This window comes from Antechinus flavipes, chromosome 4, assembly GCF_016432865.1.
Source record: "Antechinus flavipes isolate AdamAnt ecotype Samford, QLD, Australia chromosome 4, AdamAnt_v2, whole genome shotgun sequence".
NCBI classification, from domain to species: domain Eukaryota; kingdom Metazoa; phylum Chordata; class Mammalia; order Dasyuromorphia; family Dasyuridae; genus Antechinus; species Antechinus flavipes.
In genome coordinates, this window is record NC_067401.1 from 167,884,931 (window position 1) to 167,911,876 (window position 26,946).

General features: G+C 35.3%; 1 pseudogene; it reads left to right on the plus strand.

Moving 5' to 3' along the window:
* The window catches only part of LOC127561387 (ADP/ATP translocase 3-like), a 43,645-nt pseudogene extending 19,526 nt beyond the window's left edge, over nucleotides 1–24,119 (plus strand).
* The last annotated feature ends 2,827 nt before the right edge of the window (nucleotides 24,120–26,946 follow it).

The window sequence follows — 26,946 nt, forward strand, 5'->3', positions numbered from 1 at the left end:
TATAAATTAGTGAGAATTAGGAGAGTGAGAATACAAGTAAGACATTAGAAATTAAGGAAGTCTTCTGGGAGAAGCATGTTGGTGAGGGAAATGATCACATGGGTAAGAAGTAACCTGCTATCCTGGGTGACCAAGGAGTATAAGGGAAGTTTGGTTTGTATTTAGAGTAAAAATAGGATGGAATTAGGAAAATTATTTGTCCTTGCAAATAGCCTGGCAGAAAAGAACTTAAGTCAGAAAGAGGCTAGACGTGAATATGGATAGAAGGACCCAGGACCAAGGAATCTCTAAGACTAATTTTTCACACTTAAAAAATAAAAACAAAAACCCCCTAAAATTTGTGATTACATTTTCTCTACATGCTTATTTACCTAATAATTTTACAATATCATTACATGGATAATTAGTAATCATACTTTATTACTGATGAGAAGTTACAAGCAAAATAAAAACGGAAAGGTCTATGTTTCAGAATTCAAAATCCTTGTAAAAAATCAACAAGACCCCAAATGTTATAAATTGAACAAGATATTTAAAACATTCTGTTGAAGCCACTTGAGTAAGTCAATATTCAACTCAATATTAGAACCCTGAGAACACTTGAAAGAATTTTTGACCATTTGTTAGGGGTAAACCTTGCATCCTTCTCTAAACACACCTATAACTCAGAAGTAGCAACCAAGAGCCCTAGATCTATTCCATTGATCTCTGCAAAAGCAAAACTATTTAGATGGGCAAATCAGATTTTTCTCACTTAAATCATTTATTCATTTCTTCCTTTCCTAGAATGTCCATCCAGTGCATAAAAAATGCAATAATTTATTTTATTTTATTTCATAAGAATGGGTCCATAGACCTCAATAGACTAATAAAGAGGTTCATGACAAAAAAAAATTCAGAATTCTAAAAGGCTTTAAATTATAGAGAATAGAGAATAAAATATAAAGAATATAGAGAATAACTATTTAAATATAACTGATTTCGTTTGTAATCCTTAGTAACTTATTTGATTTTATTTCATAAGAATGGATCCATAGACTCCAGTAGACTAATAAAGAGGTTCATGACACAAAAAAAGATTCAGAATTCTTAAAGACTTTATATTATAGAGAATTGATTTATATGATAATGAAATTATAGCTGGGGATTTAAAAACAAAATCAAAAACTCAAAAAATCCCTTTTCTCTGTTTTCTCTCTCAGGAATAATGGAAAAATCTAGATTGTCTATTATTAAAAAATGCTATAGTATAATAGAAAGCTCACTAGACTTGGAGGCAGATTTTAGTTCAAAATAACTTTAACTTTTATTAATTGTATGAAATATGGGAAAATCATTTTATATCATAGCCTCCGTTTTACAACACAAAACATGTCTTTCATACTACCAGAATGCTTTGAAAACCTCGTAGCATTATATAAATATGAATTATTATTGTCAGGCTTTGGGAAAGATTACTTAAGGAGATTGTATTATCTCCAAAGAGCTTGAAGAATAAAAAAATGACCATCAGAAATTGAACTGTATTAAGTTCTTCCTCTTCTACTTAATTGCCATGTATGACTGTGGACAAGTTGCTTAATCTATCAACAAGCCTCAATTTCATCTGTAAAATAGAGACTCAAATATGGAAGGGAGAAAGATTTATTACTTTACCCCTTCCTCCCTGTTCAATTGATATAGCCACAGTATGTAATCACAGATAATAGGGCTTTAATGTACATCTCACTATGAGTGAGTAAGAAGGGAGTTACACTGGATATTATTGACCACATGCCCAGGTGACCTTAAAAACAAAGTCTGGTCAATCTAAGTTATAAGCCAGTTAATAGTTGCAGATAGAGATGGTGGAGCAGAAGCCAGAAATCATGGAAGAACCCAATTCTTCCTTCTTGGGGGTAAGAGGGAAGAATGCATTTTTTCTCCTATCTTACCATCTAATAGGATAGCCACTCACTCCAAGGGAGATATTTCATATAGCTGTTGGAGAATTAGTTTCACACCCTCCAGACAGAAGAAGAATGGCAATCACTCTAGGCAAAAAATAGCTTCAAAGATAGCGACCTTGGCAGCAAAGAAGAGAGCCAGCTATGGACTTAAGAAAGACATAGCCTGGGTGATTAGAGTTTTTTTGAGGATTCTGTAAAGAAAGAACATTGTGATCCTGACATTATGGAGTTATCATTTGCTTTGGCCACTTAGGCTCCTCTCTCACTCCCAATGTACTCTAATTTTGTGCCTACTGTTTCAATAGAGACTGTATACGGGAGAGTCATTTATATCAGGGAATGTTTTATTATGTACTATGTATCCAATTATAACTACCAGCTGAATGCCCTCGGGAAGAAGAATACTGCTATAGTATTAGGAGTATCCTTTGAATCTCAAGGTAGTAACTACCCACTGAGTAGTGGAAAAAAGAAAGGGATGTTAGAGGTTCATGTACTATAGATATAGGGGCATCTTGATGTTACTGTGGATAGAACACTAGACCTGGATTCAGAAAGATCTGACTTCAAATTCAACCTCAGATGCTTACTACCTGTGTGACTCTGAGAAGTCACTTAATTGCTATTTGCCTCAGTTTTCTCATCTGTAAAATGGATATAATAAGAGAACCTACCTCTCAGTATCACTATGAGTAACAAATAATTTTTGGAATGTACTTAACACAGTATCTGACTAATAGTAAGAGTTATATAAATGTTAACTATATTATTAACTGGCTTAGAGAATTTGTATGAGTAAAGCATCTTGAAAGCTCTAATGTTTATAACTGTGAACTGTCCCTGCTACTACTACTACTACTACTATTACTGCTATTACTGAGTTTCAGCCTTGCCTAAATTCAGAAAAATGTATTACATAATTTTACAAGGTTCAAGGATCCTATTAGCAGAAAGTATTTTTAAACAATTCAAAGTAAAAGGACTAGAATAGTGGATTTTACTATACAGTGCAGGCTAATCTTAGAATCGCAGAATATTAGAGTTGTATGACTGTATATGTGGTTGGAACAATATTTTCCAGGATATTTAAGTGTATCCTGTGTTACCTTTTTTAAAGCCCTATCCAAAGATAGGTTCATTTTTCTTTAAAGGATATTAAAACCATGCATCAATCGGTTGTACTGACTTTTTTTCCCCTCTATAAAAAATACTTTGTTATAAGGGATGGTTCTCTGAAATAAGGAGGAAAAAAGGTTAATTGGATAATATGGGGATAAACAGGAAATAATAACAAAAACCTATTTTTTTAAAGGAAGACCTAAATTCAAATTTGATTTTTGATACTTGATACAGCTTGCTTGATCCTGGACAAGTCATTCAGCCCTATTGCCTTGTAAAAAAGAAAGAAAGAAAAGAAAAGAAAAGTATTGAAATCTCCTCAAGAGTTACTTGGTTTGAGATTAGAAGGGAAACAATAAACTGGGAAAACATTTTTATAGTCAAAGATTCTGATAAAGGCCTCGTTTCCAAAATATAGAGAGAATTGATTCTAATTTATAAGAAACCAAGCCATTCTCCAATTGATAAATGGTCAAAGGATATGAACAGACAATTCTCAGATGAAGAAATTGAAACTATTTCTAGCCATATGAAAATATGCTCCAAGTCATTATTAATCAGAGAAATGCAAATTAAGACAACTCTGAGATACCACTACACACCTGTCAGATTGGCTAGAATGACAGGGAAAGATAACGCGGAATGTTGGAGAAGTTGTGGGAAAGCAGGGACGCTGATACATTATTGGTGGAATTGTGAATACATCCAGCCATTCTGGAGAGCAATTTAGAACTATGCTCAAAAAATTATCAAACTGTGTATACTCTTTGATCCAGCAGTGTTCCTACTGGGCTTATACCCCAAAGAGATACTAAAGAAGGGAAAAGGACCTGTATGTGCCAAAATGTTTGTGGCAGCCCTGTTTGTAGTGGCTAGAAGCTGGAAAATGAATGGATGCCCATCCATTGGAGAATGGTTGAGTAAATTGTGGTATATCAATGTTATGGAATATTATTGTTCTGTAAGAAATGACCAGCAGGCTGAATACAGAGAGGACTGGCGAGACTTACATGAACTGATGCTAAGTGAAATGAGCAGAACCAGGACATCATTATATGCCTCAACAACGATACTGTATGAGGATGTATTCTGATGGAAGTGGATTTCTTCGACAAAAAGATCTAACTCAGTTTCAATTGATCAAGGATGGACAGAAGCAGCTACACCCAAAGAAAGAACACTGGGAAATGAATATAAACTGCTTGCATTTTTGTCTTTCCTCCCAGGTTATTTTTATCTTCTGAATCCAATTCTTCCTGTGCAACAAGAGAACTGTTCGGTTCTGCACACATATATTGTATCTAGGATACACTGGGACATATTTAACTTGTATAGGACTGCTTGCCATCTGGGGGAGAGAGTGAAGGGAGGGAAGGGAAAAGTCAGAACAGAAGTGAGTGCAAGAGATAATGTTGGAAAAAAATTACCCAGGCATGGGCTCTGTCAATAAAAAGTTATTTAAAAAAAAAGAGTTACTTGGTCTGGGGCACTAAGATTTGAGTTTTTGAAAAGGCTTCTGCATCACCGAAAGGCATAAAAGAAGATAGTCCATAAGGATATTGTGCCCTTTACATTTACCAGAATGTCCCATTGCCCCTGCCCTTCTATTCAGATCAGTTTTTATATGGAGACAAGAGAGATTACTGGAGCCAGTACTATATTCTTGATGAGTATTCTTCATGCTATTGCTCAGAAAATCTTCTTTTATTAACTTCTAGATGAGCTAACAGTATCTTATCTCATTTCAACCTAGAAGGTTTTTTTTTTTCTTAAAATGCACAAAAAAGAAGAGAAGGAAAGCCTAAAGGAAACAAAGACAAGCAGGACAGCTTTGAAAGTTAAATGTCAAAGTTATTATATACATTAAAGGAAAAGCCATACTTAAGAAAAATATATGGCTTTGTGGCAATCTCCTTTCTCTGTTCTACTTTGTATATGACAAAGACTCATTTTATTTGGTGTTTCTTTAAGTTCAGAAAAGAAAAGCAGATTGTTTCCTGTAATTCTTGAGCTAATCTTGCCTATTGTGGCTCCAGGCTCATCCAATTCTGTTATGTTTCCCAGTTCCTTGACCTAACTCTTAGAGAACTGCTTGACACTACTTATCCAATCCCCCCATCTTGTCCAGACTGAACCCCAGTCAAAGCCTTCACCTGAACTTAACAATTCCCTCTTCTCCTTCTTAGTATCTAACATTTATATTCCTCTCTCTGTGAGCTGCACCTTGACTTAGATTGAGGACCCTTTGTCATACCTCTTCCCTAACAAGTTTATCTACAAGAAGCAATCAAATTATGCCTCTATTATATTAATGCTGATATCTATATTAATATTAAGAATTAATGTTGACATTCATATGATGTTGATAATATGACTTTTGTTTCTGGTCTGAACTAATCATCTCTATTTTAATTAATCATCACTTCTACTGGCCTAATATCATTATACTAATTAATTATGGTGATTTTGGTGACACAGGAAAGATAAGTAGAAGTAAATATGGCAAATAAGTAATTCACAGCACCTTCCACCTCTTTTTGGAATCTTCTGATCTACTAACCAAATATTTTTGTTTGAAAAGCACTGCATCAGAAAAAGCAGTGTTATTTGTTATAAAGCAACACAAATATAATCCCAACTCAGTAAACTCCAGTGGCTCACTATTACTTCCAGAATCAAATAGAAAGTCTTCTATTGACATTTAAAGTTCTTTATAATGTCTTCTTCCTATGTTTCCACTCTTATTCTTTATTTCCTTCTCCTCATCTAGCATTTAAACTGACTTGTTTTATATAAGACACTCCTTCCCCTCTCTTAGTACCTTGGTGCTTGCTATTCCCCAAACTAGGAATAAACATCCTCCTCACCTCCACCTATTAAATTTCCTCATTTTCATTAAGAATGAGGTCAAATCCTACCTTCTTCAAAGATTTTTCCATTTACCCCAGCTGCTAGTATCTTCCCCTCTGAGATTCCTTCTACTGTGTTTATCCAGTGTATATATCTAATTGTTTGCATATTGTTTTCCCCATTAGAACATGAGCTCCTTGAGGAAAAAGGTGTATTTTTTGTATTCAATGCTTGACACAATGTCTGACATAGAGTAAGAACTTAATATATGCTTCTTGTGACTGACCTATGTAACTTTGGGCAAGTCAGTCTCTCTGACCCTCAATTTCCTTGCCTATCATATGACATTTGGACAAAATGATATCTAAGTGCGCTGGCAGTTTTAAAGTTTACAATGCTATTTAGGAGAAAAGGGAAATAAATTGTTTGAAAAACATTTCCTCTTTCCTAACCTCATGTAGTTTGTTCAAGGGTCCTGACCCTGAGAGATACTCACCTGACAGAAGTTCAGATTGGTCTAAGCAGCAGCTCCTTGTAGAGGGATGCAGTAGTATGATGTCCCTTCTGCTAGAACAGCAAGAAGCTGCTCTCTCCCCAGTGAGGGGACAGAAGCAGCTTTGTAACTGGTGTTGTTGACTTCTTTCCCAACAAGATTTTTTCTAAGTCTCAAAGTCCAGTAGCCACAGAACTTTAAGGTGTAGGGGAAAAAAAAAAAAAACTAACCAGGAAATAAGTTGAAAAATCTTTGGACTTGGGGCAGCTAGAGAACCAGCTCTGAAGTCAGGAGGACCTGAGTTCAAACTGACCTCAGATACTTAATATTGTCTAGCTGTGTGACCCTGGGCAAGTCACTTAACTTCAATTGCCTCCAAAAAAAAAAAAAAAGAAAAAGAAAGAAAGAAAAAGAAAGAAAGAAAGAAAGAAAGGAAAAAAGAAAGAAAAATCTTTGGATTCAATGAAATTTCCTAACATGTCATAACTAAGAATACCAGATGAATTTTAAATTTTTTTCAGTGGCTAGAGCATTGGCCTTGGAGTCAAGAGAACCTGGATTCAAGTCTAGTCTCAGACACTTAACTCGTCCTAACTGTGTGATCTTGGGTGAGTCACTTAACAATAATAGCAATAAACAAACCAAACCAAACCCTTTTTTGGAAAAGCTGTGAATTATGAGATATAATTAACAATTGAGGGGTTAACAATAATCCGGTATCTTGGCATCACTTCTTTGAGCCTCAGATTCCCCATTAATAAAATTCTTCATCTAAAGATGACCTAATTTCCTATCCATCTTCTAAATTTATTTATCTACAATAATTCACCTGACAGATTTAACCACAAAGTCAATAATATGTCACATTGGAGATGCAAGATACTTTCCAGTGCTTGATCTGACAGAATGAGAGAAGGAAGAAACAGGAATAGGTTGAAAGATGTTAAGCGTTTTTGAAATGTGAAATTTATTTATGGCAAACTGTTTATATCAGGAGATTGCTGACCAATGATCGCTTCTCCTTGCATAAGTAGGAGACAGGAAAATTTGATAGGGTAGAAAGAAGTTGCAATCCCTTTCTCATGGAAAATAGTATATGAAGTTTTCTATGACCAGAAAATTCACCTTACAGCTAGTTTGGGGCTGAACTTCACCACACTTAGCTCAGTTACTCCTCAGGTAATAGATATACAAACCAGACAGATATTTTATCGATATGTTTATATTATGAAAGCTATATTACAAATATATAATGGCTTCTTTGATGTTCTGATTCTTATCCTTCTCAGTTTCCTTTGTGGCAGCATTAATATGTATTAAATACACACACACACACACACACACACACACACACACACACACACACCCCTTTCTCTCTACAGGGTAAGTCCCAAGGCCCTTTCTAGTCTTTTTCTCTTTGTCATCTTATCAGATATAATGTGTCTAATTATCATCTCTATGTTTGAGATAGCCAACTCTTAAATATCCAGCAGACCCTTATCTCTCTCCTGAATTCTAGGCCCAAACATGTCTATCTGCTCATCATTTCTACCTGGATATCCCATCTCAAACTCAATATGTCCTAAACTAACTCATTGCTTTTCTTTTTAAACTTTTCTTCCTAGTCATTCAGGCTTACAATCTCAATTACATTCTTACTTACTCCTCATGATGAATAAATTGCTAAATTCTATCAATTTTGCTTACTCAAGAATATTGACATCCATTCTCTTTTCTCTGCTCATATAGCCATCATCTTAATTCATGTCCTCATCATCTCTTATTCAAGATTACTTCAACAACCTCCTCATTAGTCTTTTTGAATCTACTCTTTCTTCTTTTCAATCCATCCTTTACACTAGTAGTTGCCCAAGTTTTTTGATTTCTCACCCTATCAGGAAAAAGAGTTCATGCAGGTATCTCTAGTTTACTTTTTATAAATTTAAGTGTATTTACTTATTTGTAAATTATACTGTGTATTCCTATAATAATTATAAACAAAAATGTAAATTTTAAAAGTCAAGGATGAAATGTTTTGAATAATGTTCATTAGTGATACATTTGGATTTGCTTTATGAGTTTTGAAAATCTTGGTTTATTACTTTGTGCAACATGGAAATTTGGAATTTTGTTTCAAGTTCACGTTAGTTGCTTGATTTAATAACTATCATAACCTAAAAGGATACCTGACAAAAAAAAATGTGGATCCACATGCCTTTGGAAGACAGTGTAACTTTGTTAGCTGGACTTCTTCAATCACAATACTTACCTTTAAGTCCTTTAAGCTTTTTAAGTACTTTCCCATGAGATAATCATCAAACCTCTGTGTAGTACAAAAGCTGAATGTCACTCCCTATCTCACTGAAAAGTTTTGAAAAGATTCTATTATTGAAAGAACTTGTTTTTGTAAAATTAACCACAGTGAAAACATCCTCTAACATTCTGTGTACTTCCAGCTTCAACTTCTCTATTGCAAAATAGTTTACTCCTGTGAATGAAGTTGATGTATGGTGTTATCTCTGTAACATTATCTCAGAATCTTTTTATTCCACTCAAAGTAACCACTCTATCAGTGGCTGTATTTAAGCAACTTCCCCAGAAAACATTGCTTTTATTAAAGAAGTACTGTTTTTAAGTACAGATCTTTTCTTTGGAAACTTATAAAAACATTAATTTTCCCACTTTTCATTACTGAAACAGAATCTAGATCACCTGTGAGATGTAACATTAGAAACATCTGAATGTCTAAATAAGCTGTGGTATATGAATGCATTGGAATGTTACTTTTCTATAAAAAAAATGACAAATATGATGCACGTGGAGAAGCATGGAAAGATTTATATGAACTGATGAAAAATAAAGTAAAAAGAACTAGGAAAATAATACACACAGTTACTGCAACAATGCAATTAAAATGAACAACCACAAAAGTGAATGTTAAAAAGATGAAATTTGGCCTCTAAGAGAGATAGAGAAATGTTTCTGCTGGGTGAGTTTCTCAGCTGAATTATTATGGCTTGTTCTTCTCCACATTTCTGCTCTTATTTACTAGAAATAATTACCACTTAACAATTCAGTCAATAAGCTTCCATATGCCAGATATTATACTAAGCCCTGGAAAAAGAAAGAAAAGAAAATAATGTCCCTTGATCTCAAGGAGTTCAATTCTAATAGGGCTCAGACAACAAAATTGTACATCCAAATATATATTTGTACATCCAAATTATATTACAACAGGTAAACTCAAAGGGAAGATATTAACTGCTGAGATGAAAAACGAAAACATTTCAAACAGTTGGAGTCAATCAAAAGGTACACATGGAGAGTCATGTAAAAAGTAGCAAGACAGTACTGAATTATAGAATAATAATGAGGAATAAAGTATAAGAAGACTGAAAAGGTAGGAAAGACTGAGATTGTGCATGGCTTTAAATGATAAGCAAATGATTTTATATTTAATACTGGAAAAATAAGGGAGTCACTGGAGTTTATTGAGTGGTGTATTTGTGTGTGGGGGGATGATTTGATCAGATTTTTGGTTAGTAAAATCACTTTGGCAACTGAATAAATGATAGATTATAATGGGGAGAGATTTGAGGCAGGGAGACCAATAAAAATGCTATGACAGTAGCCCAGGTTTGAAATGATGCTATGGAAGTAAAGTTCAGGGCATATATAATAGAGATGTTATGAAGATAGAAATGACAAGACATCAACATATTGGATATGTGGAGTCAATACCAGTGAAGTGTTGAATATGAAATTGAATTTGCAAGTCTGAATGACTGGAAGAATAATGGTGCCCTTGATGGTAATAGGAAAGATGAGAAACTGAAGAATTTAGTGGTTGGTGAGGAGAGGGGAGAGAAAATAATTATTTCTTCTTTAGAAATTCCAGATATATAGGACATCTGGTTCAAGATGTCCAAAAAGCAGTTGGTAATGTGAGGCTGGAGATCAAGATAGAAACTAGCACTTGATATGTAGGTCAGGAAACCACCTTCATAAAGATTATAATTGAATCTGAGGAAATTTGTGATATGCTAAAGAATGACTATAGGAGAAAAGAGTCTAGAGTAGACCTTGGAGAACACCAAGATAATTTTATGATTTAATAAAGATCAAACAAAGAAGAGTAAGAAGGAATGGTCACACAGATAAGAGAATGAAGATGGAGAAGTAAGAATAGAAAGTATTCTTGAAAAGCATATGAACAATGAGTCAGAGGTTGAAGGAAAACCAAGAAGGGTAAGAATTGAGAAAAGGGCATAAATTGTGTCAATTAAGAGGTCATTGGTATCCTATTAATATGGCTACCTGAATAATTTCAATTCTAGAAAAATCCTAACATCCATACCACATTAAATAATGATTAAGAAATTCAAAAATAAACTATGTTAAGTGACATCTTTTACATCAGAACTTCTTGAAAAGTTAGTTTGAAGTCCAGGGATAATAGGAATTTCTGACATTGTGTGCCAGCAAGAACTGAAATAAGACACTTGTGGATTGCAAAGCTTTGTAAACAGAAAGAGCAGGAATAAAGGGCTCTTTGGAGAAGATCCCATTGTGAACACTGGTGACAACAAATCAGTGAAATGCTGCCCAGCTCAATGCCTCAAGACACTTAGATCAGGCCAGCCAAGATCCAGCATTTCTCAGATCATGCATACACTGTCCTAAGATGATAGAGCGAGCCTTGGAGATTCATTGCCCCCATCCTCAAAGATCTAGCCAGTCCCAACTTGGAGGTAGAGATTAACATGCGTACTCAGGGTAAGATAAAGGAAGACCAATCACCCCATCCAAAAGAGCAACAAGGGACAGAGCCAGGCCCTGGCACAAAGCTCCAAGTTAGATACTAAAGCTGCAGAATAAATTAAAGAAAACAATGGTTACTTTAGAAGTTATTGTAAATTTGACTCCATAAAAACTGTTAGCAAGAATCAAAGGGGAAAACTGGCTTTTTCACAAGGACTACACTAATATCCTAGAAAAAATGAAGCAAGAAATTTTTTGAAAAAAATAAATTAAAATGCTTTTGGAAAGAATTAGAAGGAGAACAAGTAACTTAGATGTGGTAAATATTACTCAAGTTAATTACTTGAAAACTAGAATACTGTAATCTAAACATTTAGTCTTGGGAAAGTAACAGAATGTTTCTGAATTTGGGATCCTGCTAACTTTCCTCCTAATTTCATTCCTGCCAATTAGTTCCTCATTCCAAAAACCACTTTAAAGCCAGGAGAAGATATGCTCTCTTGTTAGCTATATGACCATGGACAAGTTGACTCTTTGAGGAACAGTTTCTTTGTTGGTAAAAGTGGGATAAGTAAAAGTTGTATTCCCAATCAAAGGGTTTTTGTGAGAATCACGAGATAATGTATGTAATATATTTTGCAATAAAAAGGCTATATAAGTTAACAAACAAAACAAAACAACAAAACACTTTCAGAACAAATTAGTTTTGTTCTCCTTAACTGACACTTGTTAAAACCTGAAAATTGTTTTCCTAGGCACACAGAATTCTCCAAGCCATTCCTTTGCTCATTAGGTGAGTATCTCTATATCAGGATGTCTCTCATAGGCATTTCAAACACATGTCCAAAATGGAAGCTGGAAATGGAAAGAAAATCTGATCAGGTAACAGTGAATTGTTTTTCTTACCTGGTCTCATTAAGGAGCAATGATAGATTATAATGGGGAGAGATTTGAGACAGGGAGACCAATAAAAATGCTGACAGTAGCATTTTGCCTCCCAGCTCCCATGCTCTCCAGATGATTCTGTTGTTTATCAAATCTATTTCTGTTGAGGGAGCTACCATCCTTCCCCTATATGCTTTTCCAGATTTCCACATTACTCCTCTACATGCACTCTGCTCACTAACAAATCTAGTCTTCCAAAAGTTCCTTATGTAGCATTATACTTCCTAACTCAATGCCTTTGTACTAGCAGTCCCTCCATGCCCACTACATATCTCAGATTGGCTATGATGACAGGAAAAGATAATGATAAATGTTGGAGAGAATGTGGGAAAACTGGAACACTAATGCATTGTTGGTGGTGGTGTGAAGTGATCCAAGCATTCTGGAGAATAATTTGGAACTATGCCCGAAGGACTATAAAACTATGCATACCCTTTGACCCAGAAGTGCTATTGCTGAGTCTGTATCCCAAGGAAAACATAAAGGAAGGAAAAGGACCCACATGTGCTAAAATGTTTGTAACAGCTCTTTTTGCAGTAACAAAGAATCAGAAAACGAGTAGAGGTCCATTAGTTGGGAAATGGCTGAACAAGTTGTAGTATATAAAGATAAAGGAATATTATTGTTCTATAAAAAATGATGAACAAGCTGATTTTAGAAAGGCCTGGAAAGGTTTATATGGACTGATACTGAGGAAAGCAAGCAGAACCAGGGATACATTGTACACAATAACAGCAAAAATGTGTGATGATCAACTATGAAAGACTTGATTCTTCTCAATGGTTCAGTAATTCAAAGCAATCCCAATAGTCTTTGGACAGAAAATACCAACTGCATCCAGAAAAAGAACTATGGTGATTAAATGTAAATCAACACATGCTATGTTCACCTCTTTTTTTCTGTTTTTTTTTTTTTTTAATCTCTCTTATGGTTTTTCCCTTTTGCTCTGATTTTTCTCTTCCAATGTAATTCATAAAACAATGTGTATAAAAATAAATAAAAATTTTAAAAAGTAAACATCAGCGCTAAGATTTGAACTGAAGTCTTCACAACTCTGAATCCAGAATTCTATCCGCTATGAACCACTTAGGACAGAATGAGAATAGATTAGAAAGTAAAATCTTGATTCCTAAAAGTTCCTAGAGATGCCATACCAATGCTTTTTTTTTTTTAAGGATAAAGAGGAAGAATTAGTTAAGATCAACTGGCAAAAAGGAGAGTTTTTTTTTTCATATAATGGAGATATTTTTATTTTCAAAATAGAACTTCCTGTCATTTTATTTGCCTAATTCTCCTTCACAATTCTTGAGAGAGTCTTAAGAGACTATTGTACTACAAAAGGTCAAGAATCTGGATATTGGAAGTTAAGAAGGAATGATGATGAGCTCCTTCTTCTATTCTTCTTTTGATTTTGCTAGATCCTTTGCTTAGGAGACAACACCCACACCTTGAGATTACTTCAAATTTATTTTCTATCTTTTCTAATGGTGCTAAAGGCCCCAAAGCTTTTTAAAAAGTGTTTGTTTTTTTTTTTAGTTTTAAAAGATTTTTTAAAATTACAATGAATTAGTAGTATACCTTTATTTTTATAACTTTTTGCTAACTTAAAAATTCAGGTAATGGGATCCTGGGTTGGAAATTCCTGAGGCTGCCTCAAGGGTTAGGCTCAGGACTAATTCGGAGGCTCTCTAGCCACTCTCTGCTGTATTTTCTGACTCTGAGTCTTGGAAACTCTAAACTATTCAGCACAAATGCTTGAAGCTTCTGAAACCAGTGAGCACATTGCCCCTACATTACCCAGTACCTAGGTAGTTGCAGATAGGAAAATCATTGGATAAAGCTATTCTAAATCACAATCTCAGATTCTGGGGCTATCCTGAGCTTTATAAAATCATCCTGCGGTTCACAGAACCATAGAGTTAGAACTGGAAATGATTTTAGAAGCCAACTAATCAAACATCTTATTTGACAAATGAGAAAATGGAATCTAAGAGAAGTAAAATGATCTACCCACGATCATCTTGGTAGTAAATTGCTCCTGCAGAAGTAGCATTCAAATCCAGGTCTTCTGACTTCAAATCAAGCACTTTCCCCACTATACCCTCACAAAGGAGGGGGCAATGAAACAGCCAAAAAAATAATTCCTCTATGTAATCTGTCTGAAATAAACTGTACATCTTGCCACAAGGTAGCAAGTAGTCTAACACTTGAGAAAAATCCCACAATACAGAAATTCATGGACCCCCTACAATGATATAGCATCCCCAGCTTTCCTCCCCCAAATTATTATACTTTCATTTCACCTTACCAATTCTCACCAAGTCTTAACACACATCCTAGAGGGTTCATTAGAATACTTCTTATTGAAATGATGAGCAGGATGAATACAGAGAGACTTGGAGAGACTTACATGAACTGATGCTAAGTAAAATGAGCAGAACCAGGAGATCATTACATACTTCAACAACGATACTGTATGAGGATGTATTCTGATGGAAGTGGATTTCTTCGACAAAGAGATCTAACTCAGTTTCAATTGATCAAGGATGGACAGAAGCAGCTACACCCAAAGAGAGAACAATGGGAAATGAATGTAAACATTTTTGTTTTTCTTCCCGGGTTATTTTTATCTTCTGAATCCAATTCTTCCTGTGCAACAAGAGAGCTCTTCGGTTCTGCACACATATATTGTATCTAGGATATACTGTGACATATTTAGCATGTATAGGACTGCTTGCCATTTGGGGAAGAGGGCAGAGGGAGGGAGGGGAAAAATCGGAACAGAAATGAGTGCAAGGGATAATGTTGTAAAAAATTACCCAAGCATGGGTTCTGTCAATAAAAAGTTATAATTATGAAAAAAAAGAATACTCCTTATTATCTACTGTCATTTCAGACTCTCCTTTTATTGCCTTTACTGAACATCATTTCTTTTTTCAAAGTCCACTCAATCAAACTTTTGCACCCAATGCACTATGGCAGCGTTAACATACTGATCCCCATTCCAGTTTGTTGTTGGTCTTCTCTAAGATTCAGTATCTAGCTCTCTGTGCCCCACTCCCAACTCTTGTTTTCCTTATATAGTACTAAGGTATTTTAATATCCATTTAGGTGAGCAATCAAAATTCTTGAACTCCCATTTCCTTCTTTAAATTGCATGACCTACTCCTTTACTCTAACACAGCTACACATAGGGGTGATCACTCTTTGGATTTCACCATCCCTCATAAATATTCTGCTTCCCTCATTAGAAACACAGACATCCTTCTATGTGACTATAGCTTCCTATTATTCTACTTCTTCCTATATTTCATCCTCCTAAACCACTTTGACCTCACAGAAATCTTTAATTTCTCCATTTCCTAACACTTTCCAAATCATTTACCCTTGCTCTGCTTTCCCTTTCCTCTCTCTCTAATATCAACCCAATTGTTAGTCACTTCAACTCTATCCTGTCTTCTCCATTAAAATTCCTTGTCCCTCTGTCTTAGTGCATTTTTTCTTTTGCCAAACGTTAAGCCTGGATAACTCCCACCAACTGCTTTCATGATGCCTATTCACAAACTGCTGAGTTGCAGAAAGAAGCTAGAGAAAGTGTAACAATTATTTTGATTGCGTCCATTAATAATTCATGTCATTCAATTTCAACTGTACTGCATCAAGGCAGTCCTTTTATTTCTCCTTGATTCCCTCTTCCTGTATAGAATATTCCAAACTTTCTCTTCTCTTCTATCTTCCTGTTACCCCATTCCCATCATTTCTCCCCCCATCCCAGGTGAGGATCTCACCTCTCACTTTACAGAGAAAATTGAGGCCAGCACTGATGCTCCTATCTTGTTCTGGGCCTGCACTTTCCCCACTGTTATTTTCCTGAGGATCTCCTAAATTGACTTTGGCTGGAAAAATATTTCCCTTTAGCCTGTTGTTGGTTATGTGACTCCAAAATTTCTTTTGAAGCTATTTTAAAGTTGTTTGAAAGGGAAATGTTGGGAGAGTTCAGCTGGGTTCAGTTCTGTACTCTGCCATCTTGGCTCTACTTGTTGTTTGTTGCTGTTCAGTCCTGACAACTCTTTGTGACCCCATTTGGGGTTTTCTTGACAAAGATAATGGAATTGACATTTTTTCCTCCAACTCATTTGACAGATGAGGAAAATCATGCAAACTGAGTTAAATAACTTGCCCAAAGTTGCATGGCTAATCTGAAGCCTTGAACTCAGGAAGATGAGTTTTCCTGAATTCAGTCCTGGTGCTATACAGACTATACAGACTAGCCTCAGGAATAGATTTTTGTGCCAGTTTCCTACTTGGTCTCTCTACCTTCAACCTCTCTCCACTGCTGCCAAAATAATTTTCCTTAAATATGTATAAGAGCTCCACAAAGGAGGCTAACTATAGATGGATACAAATATAAATTAAGGCAGAGAATCAAATTCCTAACTAAATGTTAGGAATTTTCCTATGTAAAGGCTTCCTTCCTATGTAAAGTGATTGTGAGTATATTTCTAACTTTTAATCTGAAACAAATTTGTTAACACAACAGAGTAGGTAGTCATAGAAGTGCCATTATATTACTGCTGGGCTTTAAAACCAGCTAATTATTATAGTAGTGTTGTAGATCTGACCATATCACTCCCCTGCTCAATTATCCTCTTATCTGATAAGCTATTTTATCAACTCTCCAATCCTGCCAGTCTGCCACAGTTATAATACACTCCTTGTTTGACTTTTCACCACTTCCTTCCACTTTTTCTATGACAAACCATTTTTAGGACCTTAGAAAAACTGTGATTCTCTGCCTGTAACCTCCACATTATAAGAAGATCCAGAAGTTCATTCTCCACCCCCACCCCCGACTTCACCTTCTGACCTGAACCTCTGGTGACAACATTCCCAGCCCATCATACATTTCCATCCCAGTAATTCTGAAGATGTCATTGTAAAAAATCCATTCTCTGTCCTCCCTCACATTCTGGCCATGTTTCTATCTGTAATGCCCCATTCAATATCTAACAACTCCTTCTACTGTGCTCTCTAGAAAGTCACTCCATAAATAACAAACTTGCTTTCATCTTGTCCTTTCCATCTTCTTGTACTCTCTGAGACCTGGATCTCTGTTGATGATAGAGCTTCCCTGACCAGTCTTTCTAGTACTAGTCACTCATACATTGACTCACTCACTCACTAGAGGAATTTAAATAATTCTTTTTCTCCATTGCGTCTTCCTCTGCCATCATCATTCAGTAATCTCTCCTCCCTTGAGATTCATCAATCCATATTTATCATCCAAGCAAGATTTTCTGGTGACTGTATCTACAAGGAAACTCTCCTTTCTTCGTCACTGAGTTTAACACCTGGCTTATAGATTGTCTTTCCTTCTCAACTTCTATCCTTATACTAGAGAACTTCAACATACATAGTGATTTTCCCTCAAATACCCTAACTTTCTGGTTCCTTATCTTACCCACTTTTTATGATTTTTTTTCCTCCATCCTACTTCAGCAAATTCTTTTATCTGATCATAATTTTTATTATTCCATTTCTCCTTTTGGTTTGTGATCCTCCCCCATTCTTCATCCTTACCATGACTTCCAATTCTTCTACCCTTCAGTTCTTTCTAAGGCCATGACCCTGACCTGTTTCCCTCCATTCCTTTTCCATCTTGACACCTTGGTGAAATAATTAAACTATCTTCTCTGTACTCCATTATCCTTATTCCCTCAACAATCCTGCCTTGACAAAACATTAGTTTTGGATTATTGCCAACATACCATACTTTTCATGTGCTGATGAACAAAACTAGAGAAAGTCATGAAACTGTGTTAACTGAGTCCACTAAATTTATTTTATCTCATATTAACTGGGCCTTCCCTTCAGCAAGGAAATCCTTTTATATCTCTTAATAGATTAATTATCATCTTACTCACTGTGTGGAATAGAGAGAAAAGGTGAAAAATTTACAGGAATATGTGAATTCTTTTTCTGTATTTTATTTTCATTATTTCTGTGTTTCCCCTATGACCTGTATAATATGTTCACAGGCCCATATATACTTGAGCCTTGGCCAGCTATATCTCAAGCCTGAAGACCTGATTTTCTGTTTCCTAGAAATCATGTGGTTTGGGGAAAACAGAAACCTTTCATTCCAATCTCTCCAGATAGCAACAACCAATTAGATGCCTCCCCCTTCCCTTCTCAATGCTTTCTTACTTGTGACATAATCTCTTGTATAAAAGCTATGTATCTTTTCTATTTCTTTAGCCCTCCTACCGCAAGCTTTTTCTTTCTCTTATCTTGTGATAGAGCTGCTCATCCTCTGAAGGCATAATAAACAACCTTTCTGCTTTCTATTTTGAGTGATCCCTGAATAGTCATTTTGGGTAATGGTCTTCTACATCCCACACACTTACTAAAGAAGCTTTTTCATACTTTTTATTCTTCTTAAACCTTCCATGGCAACACTTTCCTCACTCTCTCGGGTAAAAATTATGCATTACATTACACTGAAAATATTGAAACCATTCACCAAAACCTCTTTTTTTCTTCCTTTTTCCTCATCTTATATGACTCAGATATCTTTCCCCACGATCTTTTCACAATCTCACACGAAGAGATGGCCCTTCTTGCAAAGACAAACCCTTCTTCATTCCAATTCCATTCCATCTTCACCATCCCTGTTCTCTCATTAATCTTCAATCCCTTCTCTTTTACTGGTTACTTCCCTGATATTTACAAACATGACCATACATTCCCCATCATCAGAAAACTCTTTCCTGTATTTGTTATCCTTGACTAATCTCCTGAAAAGACAGTCTATAATTGGTGCCTCCATCTTCTTTCCTCTCACCCAATTCTTAATTCTTTGCTATCCAGCTTCTGACCTCATCATTCAACCGCAACTAATTTTTTTTTTTACAAATTAACCAATAACCTTTTATATGCTAAATTGCCTTTTTAATCAGCAAATGAACATTTACTAAGCACCTGCCAGATACTTCAAACTAGATGTCCTGTAGAAAACTTAAACTCAACGTATCTAAAATGAACTCATTACCTTTCCCCTAGAACTTTCCTCTTTTCCCCTTTTCTGTTATTACTGCTAAGAACAATATTAATCTCGTGATCAGCTAGGTTCACAACCTTGGTATCCTTCTCACTATCAGACCCTCCCCCCATATCCAATATATTTGTCAATTATACTTTGCAGTATCTCTCATATATGCCCAACTGTTTCCTGTGACATCTCATCTTTCAATATATTACAGTATCCTGGTCATTGGTCTCCCTGTCTTAAATCTTTCCCTTCTTCAGTCCATCTTGCGTTCCCTAAAGCATAAGTAACCTCATTGCTCAATAAATTCCAATTACTCCCTGTTATCTCCAGGATTAAATATAAAATCTTTTGTTTGTTTTTTAAAATTTTCTACAAACTATCTCCTTCCTACATTTCTTACACCTTACTCCCCTCCATGGACTCTGGCCTTTCTCCTACAAGATACTCCATCTCCCAATTCCAGGTATTTTTACCTGGAGAAATGAAAGAAATTTTCTCCCTCCTTATTGCCACTTCATGGCTTCCCTGGTTTCCTTCAATTGTCAATTAAAATCCCACTTTCTGCAAGAAGCCTTTCCCACAGTTTCAATGAAAAACTGAGTAGATTTGTATAAATTATTGCATAGTGAGGTGACAGAATCAGGAGAACAATTTATACAACAATATTATAAAGACAAACAAGACTTGGAAACTTTGATCAATAAAATAACAAACCACAATTCCAGAGGACTTGTGATGAAACATGCTTCTCACTTCCTCATAGAGAGCTGGTAGACTCAGAATGAAGATTATATTTTTCTGGACATGGCCAATATAGTAATTTGTTTTTTTTTAATTGTACATGTCTTAACAGAGGTTTTGTTTTTCCTGATTTCTCAATTTCCCAAAAGGGAGATGGGAAGGAGAGAAGTTGAATTGTTTTTTTAAAGAAAATTTAATTAAAAAGTTTTTCCTAGTCTCACTTATAGTTGGTGTCTTCTCTCTGATAAGTTATCTTGTATACATAATTCTTATATATTCTTTATATGTTGTATCCCCCATTAGATTGTGAGCATCTCAGAGTGAAGGAGCTACTGTTTTTTTTTTTTTTTTTTGGTGCCTAGCACATAGTGGATATTTAATAAATACTTATTGGCTTGAATTAGATTTTGAAGCTCTCCCTTTTTTCCCTTTTCTGGATGTTACTTAGAAACTATAAATTAATCAATCAATCCACAAGAATTTATTAGGTATCTATTATATCACAGGTACTTCTATTTAGGGATATTAAGATAAAAATCAAAGCCTCTGCACTTAGATTCTATTCATATAGATGGCATATACTCATATAATCTTGTACAAGACACAAAAAATCCAAGATAATATGATATTGGGTCAGGGAAAGCAATAATAGCTCAGAGGATCTTTTGAGTTTGAGATTTGAAGGAAACTAGGGATTTTAAGAGACAGATGAAAGGAGGAACTACATGAGGAAAAAACTACAAAGGCATGGACAAATAACACAAAGGAAATTCATTATGTTCTTCATATCAGAGTATTTTTCACTCAACCCAAAGCTAAGACTTTTTTTTTTTAATAACCTGCCTCATAATACTCTCTTAACCCCAACACCCAGGACCATACTGTTCCCTCTACTCACATACACATACAAACAAAATAGGATCGGATTAGGATGTTTTCTTCTTGGCTAGTACACAAACCAATCAAACCTCCTGGAATTTCCTCCATTATCCCTGCCATCATTCTCCTCTTAATCCCTACCATTCCCCCACAACCTTCAGATGCATTACCTGTTCTTAGAGGTACAGATTCTGGTCATTTGTTTTTCTCATAGCACTGAAGAGACGAACATGAATGAGACCTGGAATAAGAGTGTTGCCCAGACAGCTATGGAAAATCAGGTTTGACAGGCATATCAGCTTTGCTTCCAGGGAAGCCAGGGCAGAGCTCTCCTGATAGACCTCTAACACACTGTACAGGTTGTCTTGTCATTACATGGACCATGGAAATTAGTTTGGGGGCTGCTAACTAAGGACAATCATATGAAGAGAAAAGTGAAGATGGCATGCTAGTACCGGAACCACTGAGACCTAACAAATTTCAGTTTGAAGCTGTCTTCCAGATGTTAATGATAATGGAATAAATTCTGAGATACTTCTGAGGTCAAAATCAAAAAAGAAAAGAATATGAACATCTCTGTTTGATCCAGTTAAAATAATTCAGGCAGTTAGGAGTTAAGTAATATTGAATAAACATTGGTGTTTTCCTACTGAGTCTAGAAGAGGAGATTTATATCAAGTTCTTACTTCAAATTAAGACCAAGAATCATCAGAGAAAAAATTAAACTGATGGACCAAGAAATTAACCAAACAATTCTCTATAATCCCAAATCTTTAGACTAACAAATAATTCATCTTATTCAACTATTCTGGGCCTGAAGCCAGAATTTTGAATCAGAAAAGCAAGATAAGAAGGGTGAAATGAGTAAATCAGAGAAAATCGGTGCATCAGCCAAAAGCAGGGAAGCATGAGAACTAGAGGAACAGATGGTAAAGCTTAGACTCAGCATATCTTGGGCCATTCAGGATATCATCCCACCCAAGGAATTATTTCTAAGGTTAAATAGAAGTGGAGTGTTGAGGAAAAATAAAACAGAGATAACACATAATTAAGGGACTAAAGTCAATTTGAAGGAAAAAATCAAGATTCTCCACTAGTTTGGAGAAACTAGAAAAGACTTAACTTAAATGTTGGAAAGAAAGTTGTACTGTCCTAAGTGAGGGAGAGCAGTGGAGGGTTTCTGTGATTATAGCTGCATAATAAAGTCATATGCAAGTCAATTCAATTCAACAAACATTTGTTGAACAATTATTGGGACCCAGGATTATGCTAAGCATTAGAAATACAAAAATAGAAACAAAATAGTCCCTAGCCTCAAATGGCATACATTACGCTTGGGAGAAACTTGTATATAGATATATATAGATATAGATAGAGATAGATAGGTATCTAGAGACATTGAAATATGAATTCTACCATTAGTATATTGGAGATCTTTTAATAGTAATTCCAAGTGGGGATAACAAGCCAAAGAAAGAAAAATGATCATTAATGAGTCAGTCTTTATAATTCAATTTTGGGGTCATGACCTGTGAATGTGTATGAATGTGTGTGTGTGTATGTGTGTGCATATGTGTATGTGAGAATAAAAGTGTATGTGCACACATTGTGTATATATATATGTATATATATATATATATATATATATATATATATATATATATGTGTGTGTGTGTGTGTGTGTGTGTGTGTGTGTGTGTGTATACATTTCACTTGGGAGAAACATGTACACATACACAAACACACACATATGTGTGTATATATGTGTGTGTATGTGTGTGTGTGTATATATATATATTATATATTGGATCATAGAGACTGACTCAATGATGGTCAATTTCCCTCTTTGGAGGTTTCCACTTGGAATTACTACTAAAAGATCTCCAATATACTAATAATAGAATTCATATTTCAAAGTCTCTAGAAGTGAATAGCAAATTTCCCAGATCCTGTACAAGCACTTGATGTAGCAAATGCAAATTGGGTTTGGGACAACCTTTATTTCATCTCACAAAAAGTTAAAATAGTGGATATGTTTTGCCTTTTTCCTTTTTCCAGTGTGGTGGGTGAAAAATGACTGAGGAAACAAAAGTTTGAGTTTCTGAGCATTGTGATTTATTAACAATACATGACAATGCTCAACAAACCAGAACCAGACATCTTCAGCTTGGGTCTGGAGTCCAAATACAGGGGAAGAAAGATTTTTATATATTAAAACAATCAGATAAGCCCAAATAATTAAAAGGAAACAATACAACATTAAGTAATCTGATTTCTATCTGGAGGAAAGATTAGGGACTTTCTAAATTAAGAGTGAGAGAGCAAACAGGTATAATAATATTGCCTTTTGATCTGAGCTGTAGCAAAGGACTGTGTAGGCAGCCACAAGTTCCTTAGCTTTTAGCTCTCTCTCTCTGGCTTTCTTCCTTCATTTCCAACACATTCTCTCTCTTAACCACTATGGAACAGGCCATCTTCTTGACCAAGGACTTCTAGTGGTATTGCTGCTGTTATCTCCAGTACTAGAGTGACCAGCATCAAGATAGTCCAGCTAATATTACAGATGCAGCATAGAAGTAAACAAATTGCTGCAGATAAGCAGTACAAAGACATAATAGATTGTATACTTCAAGTTCCAAATTAACAAGGGCTGCTTTCCTTCTGGTGGGGTAATAGCAAATGTCATCAGATATTTCCCTACCTAGGCTCTTAGCTTTGCCTTTAAGGATAATTATAAACAGGTGTTTTGGGGAGGGGTAGACAAGCACACACAATTTTGGAGGTATTTTGCTGGCAATCTCGCTTCTGGTGGTACAGCTGGAGCCACTTCTCTCTGCTGTCTACCCCTTGGATTTTGTGAAAACTCTCTTGGCAGCTGATATTGGGAAATCTGGCACTGGGAAAAAATTCAAAGGCCTGGAAGACTGCCTTATGAAAATCACCAAGTTTGATGGAATTTGTGGCTTATATCAAGGTTTTAATGTCTTAGTGTAAGGTATCATCTATAGAGCATATCTTTGAAATCTATGATACAACAAAAGGTGTGATCCCAGATGCAAAGAACACTCATATTGTAATAAGTTGGATGATTGCACAAACAGTGACTGTTGGGGCAGGTGTGTTCTATCCCTTTGATATAGTAACATGGCAAATGATGATGCACTCTGGGTGCAAAAGAGCTGATACCATGTACTCTGGGACAATTTGGAAGAAAATTGCTAAATATGAGTATAGCAAAGCTTTCTTCAAGGGTGTCTGGTCCATTGTTCTAAGAGCATGGGGTAGAGCTTTTGTGCTTGTCCTGTATGATGAACTGAAGAAAGTAATCTAAGCACACCTTAACTAAAAATGGAGCCAGTGAATATAGATCATGAAGAATATTTAATCATACTTAGCATTTTGGACCCCCGATCTTCAAGGAAGAAAGAAAAGAAAAATGGAAGGATGGATGAAAGGAAGAAAGGAAGGAAGGAGGGAAGGAAGGAAAGTAGGAAGGAAGGAAGAGAAGAAAAAGAGATGCCCCACTCTCCCCACATGTGGAAACAATAACTAATTAATCCATATGGGGCATTTTCAGATAAGACATATGGATTGCTTGAGATGCATAAATGTTCTTAGAAAACTCCTTGCATCAATCTTTGGGTCGACTGGATTTCTGGTCATCATAATCTAGGTCCTTAGTAAAGGGTTTCTAAACAGTAAGTAGAGGTAGTCCAGCTTCCCAACCATGCAGAGGTAAGTTCAAACAGTACAATAAGGTTTTCTTCCAATTCCCACAATTGAATAAAGTTTTCTTATAAGACAGAAAAGGACAAAACCTATAAATCAATAGAAAGGGAACTGAGCTACTCCAGAAATGAATCACAATATGGATTCAATGTGGTTCAATCATTTCCCAAAATTATCCACTTGCTATTCTAATCCTCTCAGTTTCCTCAATGGAAACTCAGAATAGATTCCTATTACTGACCTGAAAGACTGAGAAAGAGGTTTCTTAGAACAACATGGTTATTGAGGCATGTATGACATATAACAAGGGCCTATTGATAAAGAATATGTAAGAAGGCAATAAAAATTATTGCCATTCTCCATTTCTGGCCCATATTGAAGCCTTTTATTTAAAATTTTAATTTTTTGTTATCTTTTGATTTGTCTCCTTCATTTTAAAATTAAATCTTCCTCCCCACTCAAAGCATTATTCCCTGTTTTTTAAAAATATATTTCCTTTTTTTTAATCACCAAAATTACCCCAAATAATCTTTTCCCTTTCTCTCTAAAAAGGCTATTCTATGTAACAAATAATTTTCAAAAAAAAGGGAAAAATCAGCATAGTTGATCAATTCAATGAAAAAAGTATGAAAATATATGCAATTTCCTACCACTTATGAACTTCCCACCTTTGCAAAGGGGTGCTACAGAGGTATCTTCTCATAGCTTTTCTTTTGAGGTATGCTTTTTTAGAAAAAATAATTTTAAAGTATTGACTTTTAATTTTTTATGTAGTTATTTCCATTTACATTGTTTTAGTCATTATGTACATTGCTTATTTGATTTTGTTTACATCATTCTGTCTCACTTCCTGAAGATTTTTCTAAACTTTTTCTATATTTGTCATATTTGTCATTTCTTAGAGTACAGTAATATTCCATTACATTCATGTACCACAATTTGTTTAGTCCTTCTCCAGTTGATGGGACTCTATATAATTTTAATTCTTTGCTACCACAAAAAATAAATATTTTGGTGTATATGGAGATTTTCTTCCTATCAATATTATTCTTGGGGTATAAGTGTAGTAGAGGAAACTCTTGGTCAAAGAACATAGACATTTTGGTAATTTTATTTGTATAATTACAAATTATTTTCCAAAATGGTTATATTGTTCCACAACTTTACTAACAATGTACTGATGTGCCTCTCTTTCCACAATCCCTCCAATATCGACTATTCTAAACTTTTGTCATCTGCAAGGTACCACATAAAAGATTTGCATTTGTCTTAGGGCCACTCCTCATTTAAAAAGAAAAAGAGAGAAAAAATGCAATTCAGCAAAACTAACCAATACATTAACCAAGTCTGACAGCATATGAAATATGAAATAGAGCCACCATCTTTGCAAAAATGAAAGGGAGATCTATTTTCTTTTTTTTTAAAGTTAAATTAAATTAATTTTTTATTATAACTTTTTATTTACAAAACATAAGCATGGGTAATTTTTCAACATTGACTCTTGCAAAATCTTCTGTTCAACTTTTCCCTTCCTTCCCACCCCAGATGGCAGGTAGAGCCACACATGTTAAATATGTTAAAGTATGTGTTAAATGTATGAATACATATTTATACAGTTATATTGCTGCACAAGAAAAATCGGATCTAGAAAGAAAGTAAAAAAAAAATCTGAGGAAAAACAAAAATGCAAGCAAACAATAACAGAAAGAGTGAAAATGATATGTTGTGGTCCACACTCTGTTCCCATAGTCCTCTCTCTGGGTGTAGATGGCTATCTTTATTACTGAACAGTTGGAACTGGTTTGAATCATCTCATTGTTGAAGAGAGTCACATCCATTAGAATTGATCAGCATATATTATTGTTATTGAAGTGTATAATGATCTCCTGGTTCTGCTTATTTTACTTAACATCAGTTCATGTAAGTCTTTCCAGACCTCTCTGAAATCATCCTGCTGGTCGTTTATTACAGAACAATTACATTCTATAACATTCATAAACCATAGTTTCTTCAGCCATTCTCCAATTGATGGGCATCCATTCATGTGGTGACTTTTTTCTTCTTTAAAATATATAATATAGATTCTCTCTGGGAGAAGGTAGGTTTCTTGAGGAGATTTTCTTGGAGTCAGCTTTAGTATCAGTTCAGATCACTAATTACCTCAAATGCAGCCAGCTGGTAAAAATACAAATGTTTATTTCTCCTTCCAAAGTAGCCTGATTAGTTGAGGCCTATCTCTCTTCTTGGTTCCAAGAGCTCTTGCAGATAGTCCTTTGCTTCTGCCTCTGCTTTCTTCAGCCTCCAGAGCCAGCACCAAGATAGAATGAATCTCTTGTCTCCTTCACCTGGGGCTCGGCTAGCTTTCTGGCGAGTCTTTCAGACCACCTTGGTCTCAGTGGGGGAAGTACAGGAGCCCAGCCACCACAGAG